Source organism: Molossus molossus, unplaced genomic scaffold (assembly GCF_014108415.1).
Source record: "Molossus molossus isolate mMolMol1 unplaced genomic scaffold, mMolMol1.p scaffold_m16_p_1, whole genome shotgun sequence".
Taxonomy (NCBI): domain Eukaryota; kingdom Metazoa; phylum Chordata; class Mammalia; order Chiroptera; family Molossidae; genus Molossus; species Molossus molossus.
The window spans coordinates 104,330,980-104,351,984 of NW_023425344.1; positions in this window are offsets into that span (position 1 = coordinate 104,330,980).

Sequence of the window (21,005 nt, forward strand, 5' to 3'; positions counted from 1 at the left end):
CTACATTTATTTATCTTCTTTGATATCTTTCATCAGAGGTTATAGTTTTCCTCATATAGATCTTGTATATATTGTTAGACTTTTACCTGAGTATTTCATTTTACATAAATATTCCAATTGTTCACTGCTAGTATATAGGAAAGCTATTGACTTTTGTATATTTACTTTGTATTTTGCATCCTTGTTATATGTGCTTATTAGTTCCAGAATTTTTTTTTTATTGTTTTTTTTTTTTTGATTTTCTACATAGATGATCATGCCATCTATGATTTTCAGACAAAGACAGTTTTGTTTCTTCCTTTCCAATCTGTTTACCTTTAGATTTTTTAATGGAGACATAATTCATATACCATAAAGTTGACCCTCTTAAACTATAAAATTTGGTATTTTTGTATTCTGTATACACAAAGCTGTGCAACCATCTCCACTATCTAACTACAGACCATTTTTGTCACATAAAAAAGAAATCCCATACCCGTTAATAGTTGCTTCCCATTCCTCACTCCCTGAATGGGTCACATTTTACACAAAGAAGTCAATATCCAAGATAAATAAACTGTTGTGGTGAAATTAAAAGTACAAAAGGAAAAAGCAAAAGAAAACAAAATGCAATTTAAAGCATAATATGACCAATTTCCCAGTAAAAAACACTAGGCTAGGCATTATGAAATTGTCATTTTTACAGGCAAATGACCTTAATGATAGCAATTTCGTATGGCTCAATCTAATATTCACATCGATATATTTGAATCACTGAATTGTTTCAGAATACCTTGATGACTATAGCCTTCAATTTAAGTTACAATCAGCTCCCAAGCATTGTGACAATAATGTACAAGCAAAACAAAAATTGCAAACATTTAAAAAAAATGACACTCATCTCCTGAATTTAAGTATTCTTTCGTGTTGACATTTCTCCACAAGAACCAATGCACTGGGGAGTTTCCCAAGTACGTACAGAAACTGGATTTAAACACTTCAAAATAATTTTAGCAAAACCTTCTTACCATATTCAAATGCGCTAAAGGATTTTGTGAGTAATTTACAAGCATATCAGAAAACCCCACTGATAACCATGAGAGAAAAAACATGGGACTCGTGCTCATGGCTCCTCCTTAGCTGGGGTCCTGCAGCAGGGTCTGCTGTGAACACAGGGGTGATGTTTTCTTCAAGCTGGGACTGTATTTGACCTTGACTGTTATTGTGATTTGATTGGACAAATTGAAGTTTGTTGTTTTAGTTCTTTTGAGCAATAGTAATGTGTGGAACATATTGTTTTTGAGAGGAAAAAAAAGGAACACCATCAAAGCTTAAAGAATGCTTGTTAGCAGAGCTAAAATATCCAACAAAATGGCTAGGAAGTTCCTGATACAAAACTTTACCCTAGGACTCTTAGAAATAATCTTTGTGTGCATTTTCTTAGAACAGCTAATATTAAGGTTATATAGCCAAAGTTTTCTTTTCCTAGTCCATTTTATGAGCAAAATGTCAGAAAACAATTTTCCTAAAACTGACAATAAATGGAAAAAAATTGAGAAGCAAAATATCTAGGATAAGTTAGATCTAAATAATATAACTACAATATACTGGCTACACACACACACACACACACACACACACACACACACACACAGTTAATCCTCACCTGAAGATTTTTTTCCATTAATTTTTAGATAGAGTGGAAGAGAGGGAGTGGGAGAGAAAGAGAAACATTAATGTGAGAGAGACACACGGATTGGTTGCCTCCTGCATGACCCTGAACCCCACCAGGGCCGGGGTCAAACCTGTAAACCAGCAGCTCTTCTGTCTGTGGGCCAATGCTCTAACTGCTGAGCCAAACTGGCCAGGTCTGGAAATATATTCTTTATTATAAGAATTGATATCCTTTTAAAATAGTTTGGAAAAAGAAGAGTTAATGAAATTTCTTGCCTTTAAGTCACCTCTCCAAACTGGGCCAGGACACAAACTTAATGACAGTTTTGCTAAAAGCAACATTCACTTTATGTATTCGTGCTGCTAGCCTTAGGTAAGACACTGAGTGGAAATGTAGCTTATTTACTGTGCAAGTGGAGGATCAGCAGATAGACTTGAGAATGAGTATACTATAATTTGGCAACATTCGGTTATTTCTATTTTGTTGTCAGTCTTTTATTTTTTGGATACTTTTGGGGCCCAAAGTGGAATGTATTTGGGGAGGTGAATCCTCTCCACATTTCGAGTGTGCTATGATGCCCCCCACTTAGCACTGAAAGTTACAGTGAGTTCTCTCTGGGGACCTTCAGAACATGCACCCAAAAGGCTGCCATCTGTGCAGAAACCTTTATTCTTAGTTCGTGAAACAGATGTGCACCCTGCTGTCCTCAAGTTACTGGCCAAGTAGAGTAACAACTGCAGGCTTGTTACCAATATAACTACCATAATAGCAGCCCCATATGCTTGTTTCCTGGCGGAGCGATGAAAAAACCCCCGAAAAGATTTGAAGACCACTGAAATAAGACACAAAGATCTTTCAGGTTGATTGCTAGAGTAAGGACAGGAGAGGAGAAAAATAAAAGGGTTGATCTAACAACACACACGAATAAGAGAATATTACCAGCTACAATCATCCTCTTATCGGGTAGGATGTTAGTAGCAGACAAATAGGGCACAAGTAAATCAAATGGAATCGCAGATCTATGACCTCTGCAGTGTCTAACAAAAGGGCCTTTCCTCCTCCCTCCTGAGAGCTGGGAAATGGGTTTGCCTCAGCAAGGGTAGGCTGCAGAAGCAGGATTCGAGAGGAAACCTTAAAGTTTGCCTTGCTTTGTTTTCCAACCACGTTCGACTACAGTGGGTGCAGTGTGGCCCTGAACCCCTGCCAAAAGGGATCTGGACAAATTCTAACTGAGGTCTTCCTTCTCTGTGTGTCTCTCTCTTTCTTATACACACACACACACAGTCAAATATGAGAATTATAAGCTGCTCTCTATTAGACAGTCAAATGGTCTAGAATCTGAACCAAGGCTGACACTATGGAGTCCAGCTGAAACCCACTCTTCAGCTCCCTCCAGAGCTCTGAGAAAGTTCCCTACCATGAATCTTGCTCCCCCAGAGTGCTTTGGGTCCGTAACTTGGGCCTCTGGTCTCTGTACATGCAGCAGGGCAGATACTTCCCCACTTCCCAGACCCAAAGCAGTCCATCCAGAGCCTCAGCTGACTTTTATCACGAAACAGTACTGGTTTCTTCCCTATCAGGGTTTTTGCAAACTTCAGTTCCATATTTCAGGCAGTCCTCTTCCTTTATGCTTTGGAGTCTAAAGCCACTCTTTATTTTCCCTCTTAGTTTAGGTTAGGCAAACAGTGCCATCCCTGCACACTGGTGCGCTCTCAGCCCCTCGGGGTGACAGGTCTCCAGACTCTCTCCTCCAGTCCCACACCCCTTGGGGCCCCTCAGCACCTCCCCCCTTGCCTCAGCAAAGCAAAGTCCACCAGGTTATGACTCACACACTCACTTTGCTGCGTTTCTGTCGGGGGCTAATTGCCCTTCTTTCGAGGTCACCCATGCCAAAGATAGGTGGCTGCTCAAGGAGGTGCAACAGGAGGGAAGACATGATGCCCTGGGATCTGGAAATCTGCTACAGTGCCACGCAGTTTCCCTGGAAGAATGCAGGTGCCTCCTGGTGCGTGGCCCTGACTGTGGCAGCGGCTGGCTCACTCGGTTTCCCTGAAGGGAAGGAGCCGTCCTGCGGAGAAAACTATCTGCATAAACAACAGCCTCACTCTGCTTTCCTGGCAGATGGTCCTGATTTGGAAAAGGTATGTGGACAGTCTTCAAAACATGACTTCTGCTTTTCAGTGACTTGGAATTCTTTGTCATCCGTACTGTCCCCATGACAGTTAATTGACCTGACCTCATTAGCTTCCTCTGAAACCCAGTTTTTATTCCTTAATTTTTTATTCTTTCAAAATCATCAGACCCTAATTTCTGAATCGACATGATCCTTACTCACTTCGAAATATAATCAGTTATCAAATCCTGTAATTTCCTCCATTCCTATGGCACCACTCTATTCCCGACTCCATGCCTGGCCTATTACATTATTATCTCAGTGTTTTAGGTTTTCTCAATCTCCCCTGCACTGCACATGACTGCCAAAGTAATGCTATTGAACGCGTTTCCCCTTGTTTCTGCAGCACTAATGCCCTCAGTGGCTCACTATTACCTACCTACATGCAATATACTGGGCTGTGCATTACTTATCTTATTAATGATCATTTCCTTGCAACAGACATTTTATTAGGGATATGCAGTGTGTCATACACCAATCTTAGCTTTATGGAGACAGCAATGAATAAGGCAGACCCATTTCCTGTTTCCCTTTCAAAGAAGGGGGTTGGTACGAAAGATAAATGCTCAGAAACTATGAAAGCATAGAATGAGAAAAGCAAAGCTAGTTTCTGGGATGAGAGGTTTTCCCAGAAGTGACATTTACGCTGAGGCCTGGGGGGTGAATAATGATTAGTTAGTGAAATGCAGGTGAAGATACAGCCTGTGCAAAGGGCCTGAAGTGGGAAAGAGCCTGATGTATCTGTGGAAAGCAAGCAAGCGGGTGTGGTTCAATACAGAGACGTGGGGGAGCACAGTGAGGGATAGAGGCTGAAGGTCACGGGGACCAGACGGCGCAGAGCCTGGTAGGATGTGTGGAGGAATTTGGGCTTTATTATAAAAGCAGTGGGAAACCACAGGCAGGTTTGAAGCAGAGGAATGCAATGATTTATTGCGTTTTTAAAAGATCACCCTGGCTGCAAAGTGGAGAAGGTTTGAAGAAGAGGCTGCTGGGTGACCAAATAGAAGTGCAGTGTCGAAAACAGATGGCAGTGGATTGGACCAGTGCGGTGCCATGAAAGTTAGTGGAAAAGAGAAAATAACACATGGATTCAAGAGAGATTGAGGCACAGTGATCAGCCGTGAGGGAAGCGTTCATTTTTCTTGGGAGTGAGATTATTGGTTATATGGCAAGGTTATGTTTAACTTTACAATCCTTGATATCTTAATAATTTTGTAGTTTTGGTTAGGTGTTAAAGGGTTAAGAAGTAAAAGAGAAGTGAGGAGGTGGATTTATGGGGAGTAAGAGCAATACTTCTGAGGATCCCGGCTGACTTGGATAGGGCCCAGGCCGGAGGTGGCCACAAGGTTAAGGGAGGGAGGGTCAGGCAAAATAAAAAAGACTTGAGCATGTTTGAAAATGGTGGGAAGGAGAAGACAGACAGGGAGACGCTGAAGTTAAGGGAAAAAGAAAGGTATGGGAGACGGAGGGGATAGTAAGATATCAGAGAGAGTGGGAGGGTCTGGCTTATGATTAAGAAGTACCCCTCTGTTCTACTGAGAGGGCAGGGAATCTGTGAGCTTGTCAAAGCCCTAGTCTGACCTATGGTGACCTCATCAGGGATGGGAGGATACAAGTTCAGACCTTTCCCACTACCCACGTGCATGAACCGTTGACCCCAGCCCGACTCTCTCATGATTACGCCATGATCATGCTGCGCGCTGAGAGCCAAAGGCTGTGCTTGAGGGAGGCAGCAGCTCACTGTGCTTGTCCAGCAGGGAGGGGGCAGGTGCTATCGGAAAGAAGCGAAGCGGCAAGTTCAGCAGATGGTTAATATTTATCCCCAGAGCTGTTGGCTCACTTTCTACAAAAATACTCTTATTGTATTCAAAGTTTGATCTCAATGTTCAAAAAAAACCCCACCTGATTGCCAAAAGCCCCAGGTCACAGGACTGGGTATGTACAAAACTTAGGGACTGGTAACATGGTCATGAAAGTTTTCCTACGTTTGTACAACTTGGCATATTAGAGAGCTTTTTTGATATAAAGCTATTCTTGTTAGAGGCCCCGACATTGACCCCTAATCATTAGAAATTGTGGTGACTTTTCCTCTGACTCATTAATGAGTAAAACAGCCTGTATTTTTTCCTCATTTATTTCTACCCTTAAAAAGAAAACAGTAGGAACAATCATCATACCATGAGAAAAACAGTATTAATTTTAGCCAAAATCATGATGGTGTAAGTCGTTGGGCATGTTGTTGAAGAAGCTGGGCGTGTTGATGAGGTGGAAGGCCTTCGGGGAGTATCTGAAATGATGCCAGCCCATCACTCAGATGCCACAAAGCCTCCTTCTGCCATGCAGTGGAGCGGTCTGTGGGGCAGGACTGACGAAAACACAGGCAGGGTTTGGATATGAGAATTATCTTACAAACTCATTGGAACTAATAAATGGTTTGTGGACTAGTCCTGTGCAAAAGAACTAGCTGTGGTAATCTCATCTCAATGTGACTGAAAAGGCAGGGGGTTTAAAGTCAGGGGGCATAATTTCTTGTTTTTGGAAAAGGCTTGGAGATCATCTAATGTAATCAGGGAAGAATTCTGCAGATGGCATCTCGGGCTGTGAATCCAGAAATAATCCACTCAGGTGACTTGTGTCTTAATGACTTTGGTTATCATCTTGATTTACTCAGCCACAGTGTAATATATTGCAGGCCTGCCATACTAGAAACAAATTTGCTTGTACTTTTGAGAAATCCCTTCCAGAATACTTAGTACCATTAAAGCAGGGCTCAGAATGTTAGGAAGTAGCTCTGGGATTATAAAATTGCTGCTTGACATTGACTCACTGACAGACTTCTGCAGAGCAGCCACTCTATGCTGGGGGCTGGGGGTCCAGTGTGGACTAGCGATAGACTCTCCCCGAGACACTCTCATGTCCCTCCCCTGTAACAGATGCTGTCTGGGAGAGGCCTGAAAGCAGAGACTAGAATCCAATGTCATGGGAGCATAGGAAAGGGAAGATTAGCCCTGTTTGGAAGTCTAGAGAAGATGTGTTAAGAAAGTGTCTGCATCTCCTGAATTCAGTGAATGAGCAGGATCTCCCTGATGGAGGAAGCAGAGGAGCAGGCCAAGGCAGGCTGGTTATGTGCATTAAAACACAGGCACTTGGAGAACATGGGTTTGGTGATGACTCCCTGAGCCTGGTTGGCAGAGAGCCATGTGTCCACAGGCATCTCTGACTTCCCAAAGCCAAAGAAACTCTCTTCTCCAGGAAGAATTCATTCTCAGCCTGGTCCTTGGAGTTTATCCCATGCAATACAGTTGTAGGGCTGCTGAGAGACGTGGAATGGGAATAGACCCATGAACACAGAGGAAGGACGTTTGGAGGACTTCACCAATAGTGGACGGTCAACTTACTGGGCTTAAGAAACCATCAGATGCCCTTGTCCATTTACAACCCATCATGGGAAAACACGGAACCTCACACAACTGTGATCTGATATAAAATTACTTACAATATTCTCTTTCTAACTCCTGTGCAGCCAGGAAACAAACACACCCCAAACTCCTCCTAATTCCTGAACATGTAAATGTGACAATGGTGCTGAGATCTGTCACCGTAAGAAGATGGCCATGATGGAATAGGCCCCATGTCACATAGCTTTCCTTCATGGCTGTTATGAACTGAATGTTTGTGTCCCCTTTCCCCCTATTCATATGTGGTCATCCTAACCCCAATGTGATGGTATTAGGAGGTAGGGCCTTTGTGATGGAGACAGGTCATGAAAGTGAAGCCCTCATGAATAGGATTAGTGTCCTTATAAAAGAGACCCCAGAGAGTGCTCTGTTCTTTCTGCCCTGTGAGACATAACACGGGGGTGGCAGTCTACAGCACAGAGGAGGATCCTCACCATCAACCATGCTGGCAGCCTCCAGAACTGTGAGAAATACCTTTCTGTTGTTTATAAACTACCCAGGCTGTGTGACTTTGTTGTAGCAGCCTGCATGGACTAAGACAGTGGCCTAGATTATACAAATGGCTTTTGCAGATGGCATTAAGCAGATGGTCAGGATTAGGGATTCTGTCTCGATACGTGGAATAATGCGAGGGTATAAGGGTCGAATTTATGGCCTTTTGCCATTCATTCATTTACCAGTTCATTAGTTCAAATGTTGATTATGTTTACCATACACCATGTGTGTAGGGAAAACCAGGAACAAAAGATAAAACCACAACAATAAAACTTCATATTTTTGGACCCCTTCAGTTAAGAATTTGAGAGTCGTTTGGAACATATGTAAAATTTAACACTGAAATACTTAGGAGACATGAAATCCATAACATAAGATTGCTTATGTAAACAAATGAAGAAGATAAATATGGTTGCAGAAGAATGTTCAAATTATGTAAAACAGTAGCTTTCAAGAAGACTGACTTTATAAGTACCTTTGGAGGACACAAAGGTAACACCCTAAAAAGGAACCGTTCTTAAAGATTTGCCTAAGTAGTGTCTTAAAGAATTGCCATCAGGCCCTGGCCGGTTTGGCTCAGCAGTTAGAGCGTCGGCCTGCGGTCTGGAGAGACCTGAGTTCGGTTCCTGCTAAGGGCACATACCTTGGCTGTAGTTTGTCCCCGGCCCTGGTTGGGTCGTGCGGGTGGCAGCCACTTGATGTGTCCCTTTCACGTTGATGTTTCTCTCTCTCTCCTGCTCTATCTGAATAAAAAGTGGAAAAATGTCCTCGGGTGAGGATAAAAAAAAAAAAAAAGAATAATAAAACAAAAAGAATTGCCATCAGGCCGAGATTTAACCTGACCCTCGTTACTATAAATCTGTCAAAGTAATACTACTACATTTCTTAAAATTCTTTTATGATCATACTTCCTACTAAACCAGACTGACTTTTTCTGCCACCCTATATCGTAGTTGGTATTAAACCTTTCCCTACAGAGTGGTTTTCATTTAAAGATGAATAGACTTGCCGATTTTGGATAACAAATATCATACATGAACCTCTAAATTAGATGAAGGCTTCCACCCAGAGCCTTAGAGGACAGTGGGGTGATGAGGATGACCCAAGGCCATGTCTTTACAGGACTGTTGCAACACCCCTGTACCAATCGCAAACCTCAGTGTCACTCTGGCAAAGGAGTATCACAGTCCCTGCTGAACACATGAAGGTGTCACAGACATGAGTTGGTTAAACTGCTCGGTCAAGTCACCCCGTGAGCCCATCATGGGAAACTGGGAGCAAGGACCAGGCTATGTCTATTCTCATGTCTGGGACTATCTCCCTGCCTTTCCTGGTGATGAGAAACTTCTATTTTCAATGCTAATTTCAATGTTTTAGAGCTTGAGGTGGTGCTTCTCAATCATTCTCTTCTTCCCTTCATTAATGTTTGGTATATCTATTACATTAAAAAAACACACTTCCCATTAAACTGCAAAGTTATGACATTTATGGAACATTAGCCAGAAAATATGAAACTAAAGCTTTATTCCAAGTTCACTTGAAATGCATCCTTGATAAAATTCAGGATTCTTACAAGAACAACAACAATTTGGACATGTTCTTTATTTAAAATCTTGTGTACATGGGAACTTCCTAAGGAGATATAAGAAATAATTAGGCTAACAATCATTAACCTATCTCTGTTGACATTAAAATATTCTGGCTAATGTCAATCTGATAATGAATAAGTAGCTGTTAGCACCAAAAATGAGGGAGGCTACGCTAATTTGCAATACTGTTAGAAGCAAAAGCGGTCCTTCATTTGCTCAACCCCTAAGGCAGAGCTGGTCTTAGGGAAAAAAACCTCCTTTATTAAGGTTCCTATTTAAAGTTACCTCCATGCTATTTTCACAGTCTCCTTTTTAAAGCTTTACTTTATAAGCAACCCAGTGCCAGGTGTATGTGTGGGGTTGGCAGTGAGGGTAGCCAGGGAACTTACCTTAAAGTCAGTAACAAACACAGGGTTGAACTGAGATTGTATGTTTATTTGTGGCATGGAGTGAGGAGACCGATGAGATTACTAGTCAGGGGTGCTAAAGAGTTTTCAGGCTACTCCTTGGCAACACTGGGCACCACTGTTTTCTCTGATTCAAGCCAGACTTTCACAGATGTGAGTTACGGCCAGTGAAGCAACAGGGCACATAACGGGACAAGTTGTAGACGACAAAAGACTGGAAGTCATACCTTTTCCAAAAGGATTTCTAATAGTGCGCTGACCAGAAGCCAAGTCAACATCAGCAATCGTATTTTATGGGTCTCATGTCTCCTAAATTATTCTGAATTTATTCATTCCCAGTATGAATGCCTAGATGATTGGCAAGGCAGCCTAATACTTGAGTCACATGACCCATGTTCTTTCTCAATTGTTACCAGTTCATGACATTCCAAAGTTTGGGAACCACTGCACTATACACAACATGTACATTTTGCTTAAAAGTTAACTCTGCTGCCCTGGCCGGTTTGGCTCAGCAGTTGGAGCGTCGGCCTGTAGACCAGAGAGTCCCGGGTTCAGTTCCCGCTAGGGGCATATACAAAAAAATAAAAATAAAAATAAAAAAAGTTAACTCTGCCATGTATATCCTTGCAATATGCTTTGCCAGAGGAAGGAATAATACAACAAATCTGCCCATCTTGGTGGGCAGCTGGTCAGACATGAATCTGATGCAGAGACCGAGATGGCCAGGCTCTCCTGGTTCATCTCTTAATCACTTTTTGCCCCAGACCTAAGCCAAGCTCTCTGTCGCATCTGACACCTTTGAGCACTTTCTCCCTCTTGAAATGTTCCCTTAGTTGGTGTGACAGCCCTCCAGCAGCTTGGTTTTCCTTCCGTCCTCGGAGTGGCTTTTCTTGGTTTCCTGTGTGCAGTGCATTGCCACATGTGCCTGCCTCAAATGATGATGGTCTTCATTCCTCTGTTCTGGGCCCTCTTCTCTGCCTCATCAAACACTCTCCCTGCAGGTCTCATTCATGTTCATGGCTTTCATTACTAACTATAGAGCTGTGTCACCTAAATGTATTTCTCTCATCCAGATTGACTGAGATCACACAGGTGAAACACTTCATGTTGGGCACACATTAAGGGCTCATCCTCTCACTAAACAACTTCATGAAGTGCTTATATGTACCACGCCCCATTCTAGCTGCTAGGGATACAGAAGTAAGCAAAACAGACAAAACATCTCTGCCCCCAACAGAACTTAATTTCTGATAGATGGACTGTCATAAGCTAAATAAATAAAATATATAGTAGGTTAGATAATGCTACGTATTATATAAAAAAATATTTTACAGACAAAGTGGACCAGGAATATTTGGGTAGGAGGCAATTGCCACTTAAAATTGGGTGGCCAGGAGAATCTCACTGCAAAGGTGGCATTTCGGGCAAAGACCTGAAGGAGATGGGCAGGGAAGCATGCAGAAGGAGAGTTCCAGGTAGGAGAGACAGCGAGTCCCAGGTCTCAACAGCTGTCAACAGCCTGAAGCATTATATTAGCATTATATTATATTATATCTTAGGTTTCTCCTCTGATGTCCAGCATCTAGATATCAATTCCTTTAGATATTCCTTTAGATATTTCATGGACACCTAAAGTGCAACAAGTCCTCAGATAGTTGCATTGTTGGACATGCCCTTCCCTTGTAACCTCTACCTGAGTGAACAGTACTGTCACCCACCTAGGAATGGGGCAGCTTCAATGCCTCCCCCTTCCCCATATCTAACTAGTTGTAACTTCTTGATGTAGGAATTGTAGATTTATGTTTGGCTTTAAATTTATTCGTCACCTCTTCTATTAACAAACATAATTTAGTTAACATTTGATGGACAAAATATTGAGATGTGTGTCCAAGTACTTCAAAATGTTAGGTGCTATTTCTGCTGCAAAGAAGTGCCAGAAAAGAACATAGAGACTAATTCCCTCCCAGATAATATAAAGGCCCATGTGCTGCCCTAAACCTTGTGTCATAAAGCTAACCAACAATTACTGAGCACTTCCTATTATTTTATTTAATTGTACTTTTTGTCAAATCAAGGCCTAGAAGAGGAAATCATTTGCCGGAGTTACGCAGAGGGAATAGTGGGTCTGGATTAGCGCTCAGGAAGGGTGATGCCCAGCAAGATCCTCTGGGCCACACGCCCACTGTGATCAGGAGGCGGGGCAGGAGGGAGGCGGGGCAGGAGGGAGGCGGGGCAGGAGGGAGGCGGGGCAGGAGGGAGGCGGGGCAGGAGGGAGGCGGGGCAGGAGGGAGGCGGGGCAGGAGGGAGGCGGGGCAGGAGGGAGGCGGGGCTGGAGGGAGGCGGGGCTGGAGGGAGGCGGGGCTGGAGGGAGGACGGCCATGCTTATGACGCTAGATCCTACTTCTTCATGAAAACTTGATTTTCATGTAAAACAAAAATTTGTGAAAATGAAGCAAAGGTGCCAAACAAATAACAGACACACTAAAACATGTTGAAGCTCAAAAGAGTTGGGACAAAGGCTGCTGCCCCAGCCAAGCACAGCGAAGTCACAGTGATGTCACCTGCCGCCGGCTAGTCCTTCCTCACCGAATGACACGTAGGGACAAAACACTAAACCTTCAACAACAAAAAGCTTCTTTTTCTCTTCTTTTATAGTCCTGGTGATGTTGATGCCATATCTAGTGCCATTTTTTTTTTTTAATTTTAAATTTTTAATTAATTTATTTTTGTTACAGATGTTTTTCTTTTTTTCCCTATTGACACCCTGCACCCCCCAGTATTGTGTATGTCCATTGGTTATGCATATATGCACATCAGTTCTTTAGTCCTGTTTTAACTGGCTAGGAGATCTGCCAAGCCTCTAGCGGACTTGACCCATGGAGTCAAAGATGCACTTCTGGGCTCAGATGGGCAAGGCTGTAGCTCCTACTTCTGCAGGAAAAGCACCAGAATCTGGGCAGTCTCAAACGACTTGAAAACCTGCCTTAGTTTTCAGGCATGCTTTGTCCCACTGAACTGTGCAGTGATTTGAGGGGCTCAGGTTAGAAGCGAGGCAGGAAGCCGAAAGCATCCAGTGTAACAGAAAGGGACAGAAACCAGGTGAGAGGATGCTCCACCAGGAGGTAAATGGCCATCAGTCAGGCTCTCTCAGACTCCACAGCAAGAGCCATCCTAGGGCCCATCCAAATGTGCCCAGCTCCCTTGCGGCTTCTATTCCCTCAGAAAACAAAGGAAAACTCTGCACCTGATTGCGGCTCACATCAGGTGTCCTAAAGAGACATCCCTGCAGGCTCGAAATCAGTGCAGTTGCTTAGGATATTTTTACTTACACCATCAGTTTTGGCTTCCTGGCTCTTTTCTTTAGACTTCACAAACAGCAAACAAGCATCAGGAGAACTGGTATGGGACACTAAGCATCCCACCGCAGGCTTGTTTTTGGTGCCCTTGTCTCTTTGGGGACTGGAACCATGGTGTAAAAATCACAGCATTATCATACATGCAGGGGAAATGATTTAGCACCTGCACAGCACAATCTTTCCACTAGACTTTAATAAATCAACTTCATTTCCACTGCAATGTAAACCCCTATGAAAGGTGTAGAGTTTTAAAACAGGTTTTCATGACACTCTAACTTGGACCATTCATTCCTCTGATCATTGTCATGTTGATCCAAAAATACAATCTCTTCAATTCAGAGCCTACTTGTTTAAAAATAATTTTCAGGGGGGAGAGATAAACCACAGAACTTATATGCATGTATGCATGAACAATAGACATGGACAACAAAGCTAGGGAAGGGTGGGGAGGGAGGGGGAGAGGGGTATCAGTGGGGGGAAAAGGAGAAACATCTGTAACAAAAATTAATTAATTTAAAAAAATAAAATAATTTTGACAAGTGTTAAGATTAAGTTAATCATTGTGTTTGCAAGGGAAAAGTCACTTACTCAACTATTACTACCATAAGAGGATAGTAGAATGTTTAAATTGCCCCCCGAAAAAACAAGTTGTTCCTTAAAGACCATGTACATACCCGGAATGCATATATTAGTCTGATGTGCTATTTAGACATACTTTTTATTTATGTATTAAGTCAAAGGTATTTGGTTAACCAAATTTAAATCACCACGCAAAGTTGGAAGAAATTTAAATGTTGCTTCTTTTATAATTTGAACATTGAGATGGCTTTTCTTCCTAATTATGAGTAATTAGTGAGGTTTTATTGTAACAATAAAACCCAGGGGAAGCTTCTAGTTTCATGGGTGGTTGATGCCGATTCTAATCAGGAGCACTGACCTAATGCTTGAGGAAGGATTGGCTTCCGGAAGGACCCGTTAATGACTTAGGAAAACAGATGTGCCACTGAGCAATGCTAGTCATGCCAAGGACAGAGTGTCCCTCTTCCTCCTCCATCTTCTTAAATAAAACCAAGGACAAACACTGACGGGGTAGCACTGGGTAAACAACCAAATGGCTTGCAGTGTCGGCAGGGTTTAGAAGAGCCTGCACAGCTAGTAGCATTACCAAAGGACTACAGCTCTTCATCTCTCATTCTGCAAAAATTTCACCAGATCTGACACACGTCCGGGAGCCTCAGAGAAAAATAAGAAAAGAAAAGAAGGCCTTGGAAATCAGGATACTTAATTAGGGACCCTTTGGTTGTACTAACGGAAACTCATTGACACTGGCTTAAACAAAAAGGAAGATTTACAGGGTGTGGGGGTATCGCATTCAAGACACACAGAGGCACAGAAGCCGCCTGAGAGTTCTGGGCTCAGCGATCTCATCTGTCTCTGTCGCTCTCATCCATCCTTCTCGGCGTGTCTCATTACTCTTTCTCCCTATAAACTCTCTTTCTCTGATTCTCTACGCACTGGGCCAGACTTGGATGTGCCAGGATGTTCTGGGTTCAGAACCACCAGAAACTTCTGATTATCTCTAAGATCCAACTCAAAATTTTCAGAAGAAATCATCAGTCATATCAGTGGTCCATTTCAGCTGTGTCATTTACAGCCTGGCATTGGGGTGCAAATACTGCTACAGGGGCCATTCTGTGTGTGATGAGGGTGTAGGTGTGGGCTCTGCTCTCATCCCAAAAGTCATCTGTGATCAGCAGCAGGGTGGCCATCCTTTTTGCAAAAGATCATTCTGGGTCCACAAATGTTCCCTCACAGAATGGGTTATTTTTTTAATCTAAGATCAGCCATAGTTCTTTTACAGAAAGCATGTTTCAGTATATCAAAGAAATGGGGATAATCAGCCAACTTACTGGTATTTAAATAAGCTTATCTTATTTTCTTTAAATGATAATATGATGCCATGAAGGGGTGAATAAATAATTGTATCCATTTATTTTTTAAGGAAAATGGAGATTGTTATACTAAGTACACAGATTAAAAATAGTCAGAAGTGGCCATATGATAAAATGCACTGGGAGAGTTTAGGTGTAAATAGAAAGTGCCCGAACCCGAGTCTGCTGCTCGGGGTTGCTGTGTGGCCTTACAGTAGCTTCATATGGCCCTTCACAGGGGTGAAGGTGACTGCTGCTCTCCCACTGTCCCTAAACTGTACCTCTACTCCCAACCCCATGGTTATGCACCACAGAATAGCTCCTCTTCTCTACATTTCAGTGTTTGTTTTCTTGAATCATGAATCTTTCATGGTTGTCTTTTCCCACAATCCCTGTACATTATAGACACTTGAGAAATCCTTTCATGAGTTGACACATCAAAAGGATGAAGAGGGTTCACATAACTCTCCAGGATGTTCCAGATGCGAGAGGAGCCCAAAGTGCCACGGCATTAATCTCTCTCTCGTGGAATAAGACAGCCGTTGAAGGATACGGAGAAATCAATGATCTGCTGTAGCTCCTGCACTTTACAAGAGAAACATAGGTTCAGAGAAGTGCGTGGCCACTCAGTGGCCGGAGGAAACAAGATTGCAGTCCACGAACTTGTCCACACCACTGCATTGCTGGTGAATGTCCAGTGTGAACATGCCCACTGGACGGAGAAATAGTACACACTAAAGCACATGGATTTGGCCTTTGCTGGGAAGAAATCCTAGAAAGATGCCGGTCTAAGTTAAAGCTGCATAGTAAGAACAATTTCTTTCTTAATGGCCCACCTTGTCTCCAGGTGCCCTGACTTCTCAGGATCCCCAGAGTACTGCTCCATCTGGGCTTCCCCTCTGTAATGGTGGCCGGTCCCTACCCCCTAGGCCCTGTTCAAATCCTTGGACCAAATTCTTCCCTAAATAATGTATCTTCTCTTAACTCTCATAGTACTTTACATCTGAATTGCCTTTAAATAGTATTTTTACCATGAGTTCTTAAATAGTAGTTTTAGCTTATTAGGTCTACAGTATAATAGCGTCATTTAAAACACTTCTGAACTCAAAAATTCAAGTCTCTTTGTCCTTTTTTCTAGTATTAGCACAGTAAAGAGAACAGGTTTTCCTCTGTGCTCTTGGTTAGGACAGAAGAGAGTGTGGATGTTGGAGACAGAAGACCCCGAGTTTAGGTTGCAATTCTCTAATTTTGAGATCACTAGATAAGTCTTTTAACTTTCCTTCTTTTAAAATTAACATTTACTTTCTAATTATCATTGCCCTACAAAACTATATTAGTTTCAGGTGTACATTTCTATACCTTACGAAGCGATCACCCTGGTAAGTCTAGAACCACACATAGTTACTACAATGCTGTTGACTGTTTCCCTGTGCTGTAGTTTACATCCCCTTGACTATTAATAACTGGCCATTTGACTTCTTAATCCCTTTCACCATTTTCACTCCTCCCCCCACTCCTTCCAAGGCACTTAACTTTTCTAAGCTTCAATCTCCTCACTATAAAATGGGTTGCTGTGGAAACCAAAAGAGCTACTCTTTGCACATGGAAGTGGCTGTGAGTTCTAGAATGACCAGGAGGCAGGAGCAGGGAGTGTTTCCTAAGAGGGTAAAAGCCAAGATTTCCTGAGGTTCTTGGATTCTCTGGTTGGGCTCTGGGGAGAGGCCCAGACAACAAATCCCAAGATAGATGCCTTTATCTCAAGGACAAAATGCAAAGGTGTCTATTGATGTCCACAGTTAGCCACACCGCCAGGTAGTGGGGCAGCCCCAAATGTCTGCACGCTGCTTAGTATCAGTAAGTTCTCCAAGAAATAGGTGCTGGGTGTTCAGTATTAAATGTGGCCTGTTGCTCAAGGCCAATCTTTAGATTAGCTCAGGAGGAAATCAACCCATTGGCCTGGTATGACTCACAGATTATCCATACTTGTTTCGAGGTGACTGAGGGATACTGTGAGGCGCTACCCATCTCTTCCAGGACTTGATGAAACCAATACACGGATGAGGCCCCTCTCACTGTCAGCCATGTCCTTCCAGGCCCTGCTTCTCTCCAGTGGTCCCCACAGAATCGTCTCCAGTTGCCAGATTAACAGAATTCCCAGGTTTCTCTTAGAGGCTAGGCCATCTTTAGTAATGACTCTCATAGTTTTTTAAAAGATGCTAGTTAATAAGCACAATAATAAGAATGAGTGAAATGCTTTTAGATTTGGGGACAGAACCAACAATTTCAAGTCACTAGGGAAGCCAAAAAAGGAGACAGTAATATGAACATAAAATAAACAGATTGAGGACTACCTTATTTAAAAAAAAGTAAATCCTATATCACTGGATGAAATGAATCACCACTGTAACAATTAAGTAGAGGAGGAAGAAACTAGAAAGGATAAACTCAAAATAAATTTAAACATGTTGATGACATGTCTTTTATCAGAAGCAAAAACTCCTAAAACACATCCAGTGGCAGCACTAGAAGACCAACAGGGAGGGGCAGAGAGTGCGGCTGAGCATGTGAGGAAGGGGTACGTGTGTGTGTGTGTGTGTTTGTGTGTGTGTTTGTGTGTGTGTGTGAGAGAGAGAGAGAGAGAGAGAGAGAGCGCAAGTTTGAGATTAGGAGGAGCAGAGGGACTTTCTCAGCCTCCCTGGGCCCACAGGAGGGACAGACAGCTCTGGGTAGCAGACAGGAAAGTGCAGCGTCACACTAACGGGCACTGGAGGAGAGGAAATGAAAATTCCAGATAATATGAACAGAGGAGAGAAAAAGGAAAGAAAGACATTACCTTTCAAAGAAAAGTCATATGACCTGCTTCTCCTTGCTCTTCCCTTTTGATTTGGTTTCTTTGACGGTTTTCTGTGACGAACACTGAGATTGTGTGGACAGGTTCCTATGGCAAATCACATGACGAGAGGAGAAAACTGGAGAGGAAGGGGCAACAGACGCAAATACAAACAGACCACGAAACTGCAATACCGAAAAAGAGTTTTTAGATTTATTTTTCAAAAATGACCTCAAACACTTTTTATAGGGACAGTCCACTTATTTTCTGTTATACTAAATTTTTGCTGTATGTCATTCTATTACAGAATACAATGTATCCCAGAATCTGAGAGTGGAAATAAGCAGAAAAAACTGTGTAATTGTACTTCACTCTGAAGGCAGAAACTCTGCTCCACCGCATCCCCTGTTTGGCGGAGCGGGAAGCTCACAGTCTGTCTGCTGGTGGTAGCACTCTAGTCATTAATTTGGTCTCTCTTATGTTAAGCTCAAAGCGGCCTCCATTCACTTCCCCTCGTTGGCTCCAGTTCTGTTTGGGAACTACAGAGGAGCTGAAGCCTCTCAGGACCCACTCGTATTGGAAAAGCCTTCATCCCTCACCCCTCCCCGTGATCAAACCATTTTTCATATCATAAGGTTGCCCCAGTTTATCATGGCCTCTTCTAGAGTGTAGCTGGAATACAACCTTCTAAAACCCTCACGCTCCAGTCCGCAGCCTTTAACACGTTTTCTGGACAATTTTATCCAGATCCAAAGCTCAAATAAGATGGTGACTTCCAAATTTCTATGTACAGCCCAGAACACTTTCCTTTCAGCTCTGTATATCCAGCTACTTGGGTGTTCTTCAGATACTTTAAACTCAGTGTGCCCCAGCACCATCCTCTGTATAGCGGCTGGGTACCTCCCACTGCCTGGCTCTGTGATGCCTCACCACACACTTGGTTGCTCCAGATAGAAATTTAAATCCCTCCCTCTCTTTCCTCTCCTTCATCCATTGTCAACAGCCCTTCTTTCACACTTCTCTTCTTCAGCCTCACAGTCATTCCTTAATCCAGGCCTCAGCTGAAAGTTTAGGAAGCGACAGTGTTTGATTTTGCTTGCCTGAAGCTGCTGAGGTGCTTCAAGAACTGTCTTCTTTCTGACATAATTCTGTCTTTCTTCATTAGGTTCATTTCCTCTCTTCCTGTGTTCTTTTGTTTTCTTTTAATTGAATTTATTGGGGTGACATTGGTTAATAAAATTATATAGCTTTTAGATGTACAAGTCTATAATACATCATCTATATATTGTACTGTGTGTTCACTCCAAGTCAAGTCTCCTTCCATCACTGTTTATCCTGCCTTTACTCTCTTCTACCTCCTCCCACCCTCCCCAGCTTCCTGCTAGCAATCACCATATGGTTGTCTGTGCCATGAGTCTCACTGTCTTCCTTCCTTCCTTCCTTCCTTCCTTCCTTCCTTCCTTCCTTCCTTCCTTCCTTCCTTCCTTCCTCCCTCCCTCCCTCCCTCCCTCCCTCCCTCCCTCCCTCCCTTCCTTCCTTCCTTCCTTCCTTCCTTCCTTCCTTCCTTCCTTCCTTCCTTCCTTCCTTCCCCCTTCCCTCACCCCCCTTTTTTCTTTTCTTTGCTTAATTCCTTCACCCTTCTCACCCAGCCCTCAACCCCTTCCTCTCTGACAGCTGACAGTCTGTTCTCTGTATCTGTGAGTCTATCTCCACTTTGATTCATTTTGTTCATTAGATTTCACATATAAGTGAGATCATGTGATGCTTGTCTTTCTCTGACTAGCTTATTTCACTCAGTATAATACTCACCAGATCCATCCACGCTGTTGTAAGCGGTAAGAAATCTTTCTTTCTTTTTTTTTTATAGCTGAGTAGTATTCCATTGTGTAAATGTACCACAGCTTTTTTATTCACTCATCTACTGATGGGCACTTGAGCTGCTTCCAAATCCTGGCTATTGTAAATAAAGCTACAATAAACATAAAGATGCATACATTCTTTTGAATTAGTATTTCGGGTTTCTTTGGATTAGTCCCAGAAGTAGAATTGCTGGGTCATAAGGCAGTTCCCCTTTCAATTTTTTGAGGAAACTACACACTGTTTTCCACAGTGGTTGCACCAATCTGCATTCCCCCCAACAGTGCACAAGGGTTCCCTTTTCTCCATGTCCTCACCAACACTTGTTGTTTGTTGATTTATTGATAATAGCCATTCTGACAGGTATGAGGTGATATCTCATTGTGGTTTTAATTTGCAAAGGACCTCAATAGACACTTCTCCAAAGAGGACATACAGGTGGCCAACAGACGTATGAAAGGTTGCTCAATGTTTGCCTGTGTTCTTAATCTCCATCCCCAATCCTTCAAACTGCTTTCAAAGTTACTCTGATCATATACATTTGATCACACCATTCACCCCCTTCTCAGCATTCTTCAAAGTCTTGCTAGATTATCAGTATTCTAGGCATAGTTTAGACTTCTGTGATGGTGGCTGCTTAATAATGATCTTTGCCATTTGACCTTTGAATGACCTAATGACCCTTGAAGCTCTTTGACCACATCTGTCAGGCAGCACACACTGCTTCTCAATGGCTCCTACAAAAAAGGCATGTTATTGAGAACCTGAGTTTAAACATCTAAATAGTGGCATATAAATGATCGTGTTATTATTTATGCTTCTTTTATACATTTAAGAAAAAAATTCTCTTCTTTCCTGATTAATTGACCAATCTTCCATTTAGGATATCTGCACCAAATTAGTGCTTCTCAAAATATTTCTTCTCTGGAATTGGGTTTTTATTATTAAATCATAATAAACATTTTTTTCCTTTTTGTTTTTTAGTGAGATTCATAAAAATTACTGCTGAGGAAGTACTTCTTAATCAAGGATTCTATATGCTGATTTAAAGTTTTCTGGAATATAATGAACATAGCAGTCTGAGGAACAGGGTAGACCCAGAGACGTGGAAGTAGGGTACAGAATGACAACCCTCAGAAGAGGGGATGGGGGGGGAAGGAAGAGATAAACCACAGAACTTATATGCATGTATGCATGACTGATGGACATGGACAACAAAGCTGGGGACAGGGTGGGGGGGATGGGGAGGAGGGTG